This window comes from Heloderma suspectum, chromosome 6, assembly GCF_057233095.1.
Source record: "Heloderma suspectum isolate Gila_16-S chromosome 6, 16-S_ref, whole genome shotgun sequence".
Classification (NCBI taxonomy): domain Eukaryota; kingdom Metazoa; phylum Chordata; class Lepidosauria; order Squamata; family Helodermatidae; genus Heloderma; species Heloderma suspectum.
This window is the reverse complement of record NC_139463.1, coordinates 26629023-26637744: the sequence shown is the minus strand read 5'-3', so window position 1 is coordinate 26637744 and position 8722 is coordinate 26629023. Positions and strand designations below refer to the sequence as shown.

General features: G+C 46.7%; 1 protein-coding gene across 5 annotated transcripts in view; it reads left to right on the top strand.

Annotated features, from left to right (window-relative positions):
* Positions 1–456: 456 nt before the first annotated feature.
* Positions 457–8722, top strand: part of ZMIZ2 (zinc finger MIZ-type containing 2) — a 118136-nt gene continuing 109870 nt past the window's right edge. For 2 of the 5 annotated variants that reach the window (XM_084803874.1, XM_084803873.1), the window contains exon 1: positions 457–963. The gene's annotated coding sequence lies outside the window, so the exon portion shown is untranslated. Of the gene's footprint in view, positions 971–8722 lie in introns of all 5 variants that reach the window. The other 3 variants (XM_084803875.1, XM_084803876.1, XM_084803877.1) reach the window with 3 other exon arrangements.

Here is an 8722-nt window from a genome sequence, read left to right as displayed (position 1 = left end):
GAAACGTGATCCTGCCGGATGCGCGAGCCGTTTAAGAAGAAGGGGCGCATCTCCTAGGACGGCAGCCTTCGTCTTTGCAGAGCCGCTGGGCTGAAGATGGAGGCGGAGGCGCAGAGAGAGAGAGAGAGAGAGGAGGGAGCATAGAAGAGGCTCCGCCGCCCGCCTTCCCCCTCTGACCCCGCTCCCTCCCTCCCCTCCCCTCCCCTCCGCCCCGCGCCCAAATCCCGGGAAGATCCTCTCGGGCAAGCCAGCCCACCGGCAGAGGCCGCTCCCCGGGACTCTCCCCCTGCCCCGCGCGGTGGTGCGCGCGCGCGCCGCTAGCCAGGCAAGGCGCCCTGCGTTGCAAGCGCTCCTGTCTCTCCTCCCTCCTCCTCCTCCTCCTCTCGAGCCGGAGATAGGAGCTCTATTGCTTTAGCCTCAGTGACGGGAGAGGAGGAGGAGGAGGAGGAGGAGGAGGAGGAGGAGGGAGGGCGGGCAATGAATATTGATGAGGCTGCTCGGGCTCTATTGTGCAATTGGAGCTGCGAGGCGAAAGCAGAATGGAGGTGGGGAGCTGCGAGGCGCTCCTGGGTCTGTGGTTTCAGCGGCGGCGGCAGCAGCAGCAGCAGCAGCACCAATAGCAGCAGCCCCGGCAAGCGAGCCGCCGCCGCCGCGCCTGCACGGGGGGCTTTGTTAGTTGCACCCAATCGTCGCCCACTAAGCCCCCCCCTCTTCCTCCCCCCTCCGCACCCAGCCGAGCGGCCACGATGGGGCAAGAACAGAACGATCTCTGAAAAAGAAAAAGAAAAAAGGCAAGAAGAAGGGAGAACGGCTCGCCGGAGCCCTCCTCCTCTCCACGCCGGGCAGAGAGGCACCGACTCCCCGACAGGCACCGGAGGAGAAACGCCAGGGCCGTTTCTCCCCCTTCCAGCGCGGCTCATCTCTGGCTGCCGCGCAGGCTCCTTCTTCGGTGGGGCTTCGCAGGTTGGTGGTAGGCGCAGGGTTTGGGGAGGCGGGGAGGAAGACGGTAGGGCAAGGTGGATCTGTTGTCTCTGGTTGCGGCTGGAGGGAGATTGGGGCGGGGGGGAGGCATGTTCCCGGAGGGGCAGGAAAGGGAGGTGAAGTGTGTGTGTGTGTGTGTGTGTGTGTGTATTTTCAACCCCTTTTGCTATCTCTCCGAGCAATGATCTCCAGTGTTTTGCAGCGCCAGCTTTGCTGGGCACTCCTGGTTTTGTCTCTCTCTCTCTCTCTCTCTTGTGTGTGTTTTGTCTATTTCTGTTGCCTGGGAGGATTTGGTGGGCGCAGGGACTGGAGCGAGAGACATCTGCCCAGTTCTGGGGGCACCCGCCCGCCCCAACTAGGCTGCCATGTTTTATTGTTTCTTCTGAAAATGTGTCCGTTTTTTCTTTTTTTCTTTTGGTTATTGGCTTGGTCTTCCGAGGGGAAGGTGCGCCTAAGTGATGGTGAGGGAAGTGAATCTCTATGGCAACAGAAACTGAAGCTATGGGGAGATGTGGGCACGACGAGGCGCTTGCCCTGAGAAATGTTGGCACCTGGGAGTGGGGGTGTTTGCAGAGAGCACCTGCTGCCCAGCTGTTGGCCCGTGTTTGTGCGCTAGGGAGGGTTAGGGTGGAATCACTTGATATTCTCCTAGGGAGAGATGCCATTCTTTGGGCATGAGAATGAGATGGCCTGCACTATGGTGTGTGTGTGTGCGCGCGCGTGCGCGTGTACGTGCGCGCGCTTTCAAGGAGAAATGCTTAATTGGTACTTGGGAAGAATTAATCTTCCCCAGTTTTTTTCATTGCTGTTGGGAGAACTTAAATGCTGAGGGGTATCCGCCCCTATCCAAGAGCTGCAGCATCTCTTTAGAAAACCATCCTATACTTCATCCTTCTCCAATCTAATGCTTGCCAGATGCATTGGACTACAGCTCCCACCATCTCCAACCAGCATGGCTGGGGCATGGTGGGAGTTGTAGTCCAACATAACTGGAGAGTGCCACGTTTGGAAGGTTTTAATAGTTTATGTCTAAAAAATCCTACTCCGAAGGATGGGATGAGAAGGTCAGGTATTACGAAAAGGTGTAAAGGGTGCTTCATCAGTTCACTTTAGTTCTCAAGTAGCTGGATGATCTTAGAGTCAAGAAGCGAGATTTCAGTCATCTGGGTGGGTGAAAGGCTTGGGTGGGAAAGGGGGCTCCAAGCCAAAAACGTTCATGTCTGTGTCCCCCTTCAGCTCCCCATATCTTCAGCTCTCTCAGGCACTCTGGCTGCCAGACAGAGCAGGGGTATGGGAAAATACAGCCAGGGCAATGTCCTAGATAAATCTGTTGACCTGTTCTGATATTCACGTCATTCCCATCTATTATTGCGAGCTGGGTGGTATTTTGATATCTTGTTAAACAAAAAGAACAACAAAAGTCCTCCTTCTGCTCTTGATTTCAGCACAAGGGTGGGATTGCACCTTTCTCCTGTTTTGTGCACCATTTGTGGTCTGGTGCCTAGGAAGGGCAGATCTACAGCCAGTACCAGCTGTCTTCTGCCACTTCTCTTGTGTTCTGGTATTTTTAATTTCTTCATTTTATTGGTCTGGGTGCCTGAATGCAGGAGGGGTGAGACCATCTTTTCTTTCTGTGCCAGTTGCTCAGCTTATCTTGTCCTTCCTGCTTCTGTATGCACTGGTAGTCTGCCTGGGCCAGAGTGTCACAGGGTTACTTGAAACTGGGATTTGTTGGATAAGCATGCGGCTTATAAGCAGGAATGTCCAGACAGACAGCATCCCAGACTGTCTGAATATGAGGGGTTGCCTTACCCCTCTTTATTTTATTTATTAAAACATGTTATAGCTGCTCAGTGAAATCCCCAAAGTAGGTGGGATGTGTGGAGATTTAACCCCCCCTCAAAATAATAACTAAACACATAAAACAAAATTAATGAAAAAAGAACAACATAAAACTGCAGCAGTGCGGAGACAGAGAGGAGAACTCGACACATAATATCCACCCAGGTCAAATACATATCTAAATCCTGTGTTTTGATCTAGGCTAGTGGAAACTTTGCTTTGTCTAACTCAGTATTCCAGTGGTAGGCAACCAGTTCCCCTGTAGATGTTTTGTTACCGTAATCTCGTGACTATTGGCTATGCTAGCTGGGAATTATGGGAGTTGGAGTCCAACACATCTGAGGGCACCAGATTGAGAAAGGTTGGTCTATACAGACAGCAGCTCTCCACCGTGTCAGACAGGGGCCTTTCCCAACCCTATCTGGAGATGGCAGAGATTGAATCTGGGACCTTCCGAATGCATAGAAGGTGCTCTGCCACAACTACAGCCCTTCCCTGAAGCATAAGGCAAAATGAAGGCAGACAATTCCAGCAATCTGGGTGCCACAGCCAAAAAGGCCCAGTCTTGTTTGCCCATCAGTCTCAGCCCAAACAGCAGTGGGACACAGAGCAGGGCCTGTTGCCAAGGTGATGTGGTAATACCCCTTTTCTTCTCTGGTTGAATAGCCTTGGAAGGAGGGAAAGTATGTAGTCCCAGTAAGTTGCTTGAGTCTCTAAATATATAAGGAGTGAATGTTTAAATGAACAGCGACCTCACAGATCAGGGAACACTCAGCAGACGTTTGGCTGGTTTGGTTGGTCCTGCAGAGCTTGTCTTGCCTGTCCTTGGTTCTCATCCCTTCTTTAGGTGTTTTGTTTTCTCTTATCATATTGCTGCATGTGGATTATGGCAGGTGTTGCTAATATTTAGTCACCTGCCTGTGGATGAATTTGGGGAGGGGTTGAGATCATATGATCTGCCTGCTTTTCCCTTCAGGCACAATGCTATGCTTGTTTAGAGAGAAAAAGGTCCTAGAATGCTGGGAGTTGTTGGACTTTTTCTGTCTAAACGTGTGTAGGATTGCTCCTTTAGTCACTTTTTCACTGTACTACCTTGCAGTTCTTGCAGAAAGGGGTTACTGTCTGTGTGTAATCCTTGCACAGTGGATCTTAGCTTTATATTTGGTTCAGGGACAACAGGAGAGGCACGGCACAACGGTTTCAATCAACATTGCTGCCATCTCTTGTTTCTTATCACTCCATGACTTACAGCTGCAGGTGTGAACTACTTTCATTGAAAAGTATTATTTGTGATATGACATGACATGAAAGTTCCTTCCTGTGGTGTTTGATCTGTGACAGCAGCTTCACATACGCGAGTAAACTGCTTGATGTTCCACACTGAGTGATAGACATCCATGACTGGGGGCTCCCCTAAATGGAAACTATAACCAACGGGTGGAAATTGCAGGGAAGCAGATTTCGGCTAAGCATCAGGAAGAACTTCCTAACAGTGGGAGCTGTTCAGCATTGGAACAGATTTCCTCCGGAAGTCATGGGTTCTCCTTTGCTGGAGCCAGTTAAGCAGAGGATGGATGACCACCTCTCAGGGATGCTGTAGCTACAACCTATGGTGCTGAGCCTGCATTGAGCAGGGGGTTGGGTTAGATGATTTCCAAGGACCCTTCCAACTCTATGATTCTACTTCCATTTGAAATGTGGGCCGAAAGCATTTGGAACCAGGGCCAGTTCGTATCGACAGGTGTAGCATAGATTACCTGGTAATAAGGATTAATTTAGGTCTGTTTTTCCTGGATATAAATTAATGTCTAATATAGCAACCCTCTTTCATGGCTATAGCACCGGCAAGGTAAGAATCTGCAAGGATTATTGGTGTTTTGTGGGGCTGAGGAGAAAAGCACAGCAGCTCAAAACCAGAGTTATACTCTGGTAGGATCACTTAAGTTCTTAGGAACTGTGGTAGACAGGCTAAAAGTGAATTGGTTGATTACAGAATTATTCCAGAATTAAATCTGGCGTTTGTTAGTCCTGTAATGACTTCCAAATGTAGAATTAGTTTCTGGGATTTGGATGAATGAGGTTACCATTGCACCATCTGCCTGTATCCACAACCAAATCCTGTTACTGGAGCACCAGGGTTGCAATAACTCAAATAACCTTCAGTGCTAGGCTTCTTATACATGATCAACTAATATTAGTAGTAAAAGAATTGCCTAGGTGGGAGTTACTTTTTTTATTTTTCCTTTGGATGCTTTCAGAAGTGTACCACTATTAACATACCATGGTGATTCATGGAGGCACTGTTCGTGTCCATTATTCTTTTACAGAGCTTCATATTGAGGAGGTATAGTGCCAATTTGTTTGTTTACAATATTGGTGCACTGCCTTTCAATGGAAAAATTGGTGGTTTTTAACAACTAAGACAAGTAAAAAGTAGCACTACAGATTAAAAGCAGGGGAACTACACTAAGGGAAACAAACATTTAAAACTGCATGAAACCGTGAGAATCTGCAGTAATCCCAAAATGCTTGACGGAATACACATATTTTCACCTGTCTACAAAAGGAGACCAAGGCCAGTGCCATGCTGGCTGAGAATGATGGAAGTTGCAGTCCAGCATATCTAGAAAGTACCAAGTTGGGGAAGGCTGGATTAGCTTGCTGGAGTAGGATAGAGTAGACCTGTGTTCAGTCCCTCTTCAGCCATGAAACTGGCTGAGTGATCTTGGGCCAATCATAAACTCTCAGTATAACCTACCTTTTTGGGTTGTTGTGATGGGGGAACCATGTTTGCCAGCCAGAGATCTTCTGAAGAATAGTGGGATAAAAATGTATTAATAATGTTGACAACCTTACCTCTGGGGAAAAAAAGAAGATGGAACCCAGAGCAGATCCTCATTACAAGATGTTAAAGCTCTTTGGGGGGTGGGGTTATATAGGAGAAGGTACTCCTTGAGATGCCTGGAACTCACACCATGCAGGGCTGTAAAGGTCTATGCCAGCACTTTGATATGCACCTAGAAACAAATTGGTACTGCTCACCTCTGTTTTAGAATGCATGTTGTGTGTTCTCTCCAAACTGGGTTGGATCCAGACTAAATAATTAGAGTAGGTGCATTGGACAAAGTAATTATCACTACATTGATTTCAGTGGGTCTACTCTAAGCTTGACTAAATCTGGTTCCAACCCTATATCTGTCAACATCTGGGCATTATATGTTGTTATTCAGTTGTGTACATAATGTGGTATCACCAGTCACCTAATTCAGGAGTGGGCAGAAGGTAGATTGGGATCTACTGGTAAATCTCTGGGTATTTTCTAGTAGATAGGCAAGGGCTTCCAACTCCCATTGTTTAATAGTAGTAACCACAAAATGACCTTTTTCCTCCTAAATTAGGCTGATGGAATGAAGAAATCTTGGGCTAACTAGGAGGAGTGGACTTTTATATGAAAGGACTGTGAACTGAGTTCAGCTCTGGTACTGAAAACAAATTCCTAGGCTCAGGATGTGCTGGGAGAACTGGGGTTGTACTAAAAAATAAAGTAGAACTGATAAGTCTGAAGACTGCTCATCCCTGATCTAGTTAATGAAATGTTTGTAAACTTTTTATTTGGCAGCTTAAGAGCCTTAGGAGCCATCCCTATGTAGAACAGAAATAAACAAAGGTTCACATGGTTTGTTTGGGATTTTTGCAGCTCTGAATTAATAAATTTTAATTTAGTGACAGTGAAAAGCTATGAGAGATCATATACTGTAAGTGTTATTTGTTTGTTTATCACTTTCATTCACTTTATTGTTTGTGGTTAATTTTATTTATACATTTGGCGTAGTAGTAGCATAAATGTTGAAAACCAAGAATTGAAAAAATGGTAACCTCATGTGTAGGTAACCACAGTGGAGTATATGAAACGGTCTGTTGTCTTTCTTGTTTTTCTCTTCCTACTAGCTAGGAATATAAGACTGCTCTAAGAGCTGATGATGTGATGCTCTCTTAGAGTTAAATGGTTGGCTAGAATGTTCTTTAGACATTGGCACAGATATTTTAACACAGAGCCAAAATAAAATAGATCTACCTGATTAAGTTTACTGTTTTCAGGAGCAGCCCCGTTGATTAAATTATAGATAGTTAAGCCTTAACCAAGAAATTGGCTGGAGCTTCAGTTTCCTTATGGCTTTTAGAAAGACTAAGCTGGTTTGAACGTCATGGTAAACTGTGGTTTATCTTGATGGGAACGAGCCCCAGCAAGTCTTGGACTTAGGCGCTTCCCTCCCTTCTTCTCCTCTGGTGCGGCTGCAAGTGGGAGATCAAAAGGAGGAGGCATTTGATAAACCACAGCTTATCATTTTGTCTGAAGCCAACAAACTGTCAATCTTAACTATGGCTGGAAGAAATATTACAAGGAAAGAAAAGAATAGGAACTATATGTTTACTTATTAAAATTATGTTATGGCAGCCTTCCCCAACCTGATAGCCTCTGGATGTGCAGGCCTACAACTCCCAGAATCCCCCAGCCAGCTATTCTGGCAGTTGTAGGCTGGGAGGGCCCCAGGTTGGAGAAAACTGTTTTACAGAAACTAGTTTGTGAGGTTCACCTATAAAAGCAATATAAAACTGCTTTAAGCAGAATAAATATTTATGGCGTAAATAATTTACACTATAGTTCTTTCTGTTCCTATAGTCCTTAACTCAGAGTATGATCCTAAGCAGGTTTACTCGGAAATAATTGTCACTGAATTCTGTGTTGCTTACTCTCTAGTGAGTGTGCTTGGGATAGTTGCATCCATTAGTTTACTCAGAACCCAGGTGAGGCAGACGACAGAGCCATGGAACAAAAAGAGTCCTGATTGTAGCAACTCTGGAGATTAATTTGCAGAACACAGGAGACTGTTGATTTGGTTAGAATTCAGTGGAATTGCCTCTTGGGGGTGATTGGTATTCAGCCCTCTGGAACAAAGTGTCATCTCTCAGAGTTGTATGGTGCTTAGAGCCAAGCTAAACAATCGGCAGCCTTACATGGTGCATCTGTTTGTCGGACTATACCACTACAGCAGGGAGATCAAATATTTGAGGGTGCCCCCCACCCCCACTCCTCAGTAGAAGGCTAACCTCCTCTCTGAAATGCTAGTTTTGCAGAGTGGGGATATAGAGAATGGAAAGGGTTCAGACCTTTCATTGCTCATCTGAGGACTGTTGTCTGCTGATCAAGCAGCACAGCTCTTAGAGCAGGGGGTGTTGGATCTCTTTCAGCCCGAAGGGCAAATTTCATTTTGGAGAAACTCGGGGGGGGGGGGCATTCAAGTGGTGGGCAGGGCAAAAATACCATCATAGTTTAGCTTAAAGCTCTTGTTGCCACTAACTAAGGAGAGGCATTTGAACAATTTAAGATGGGGAAAAAAACCCATGCCAGAGCCAGAAAACCATCAAATAATTAGTGTTTGGGGGAAAGCAGGTGGAGCCAACTGGGGAACCCCAGAAGATGGGGAAAAAACCCATGCCAGAGCCAGAAAACCATCAAATAATCAGTGTTTGGGGGAAAGCAGGTGGAGCCAACTGGGGAACCCCAGAAGGCTGGATTGGGATCCAAAGAGGGCCAGGTTTGGCCCCAGGTCTGAGGTTCTGCACCCTGACTTAGAAAATGTGCATATCTGGCTTTGCTGTTGTTTGGAGTGCTTTGAAATAATGACTTAGTTTGCATCATGCTGGACTGGGATAAAGCAGAGAATCACGATATAGATTGTCAGTTGACCAGAAAAAATGGCCAGTTTTCTGTGACTGTAATGGCACATGGGTCTTCAGAAATAAGCAAGTGAATTTTTCCGCAACATAAGCAAAGCTTGCAGATCGAGCTTCTGTAAAGGCACACGAGCAGCAGCTAGTAAAAAGTTGGCAGCCCCAG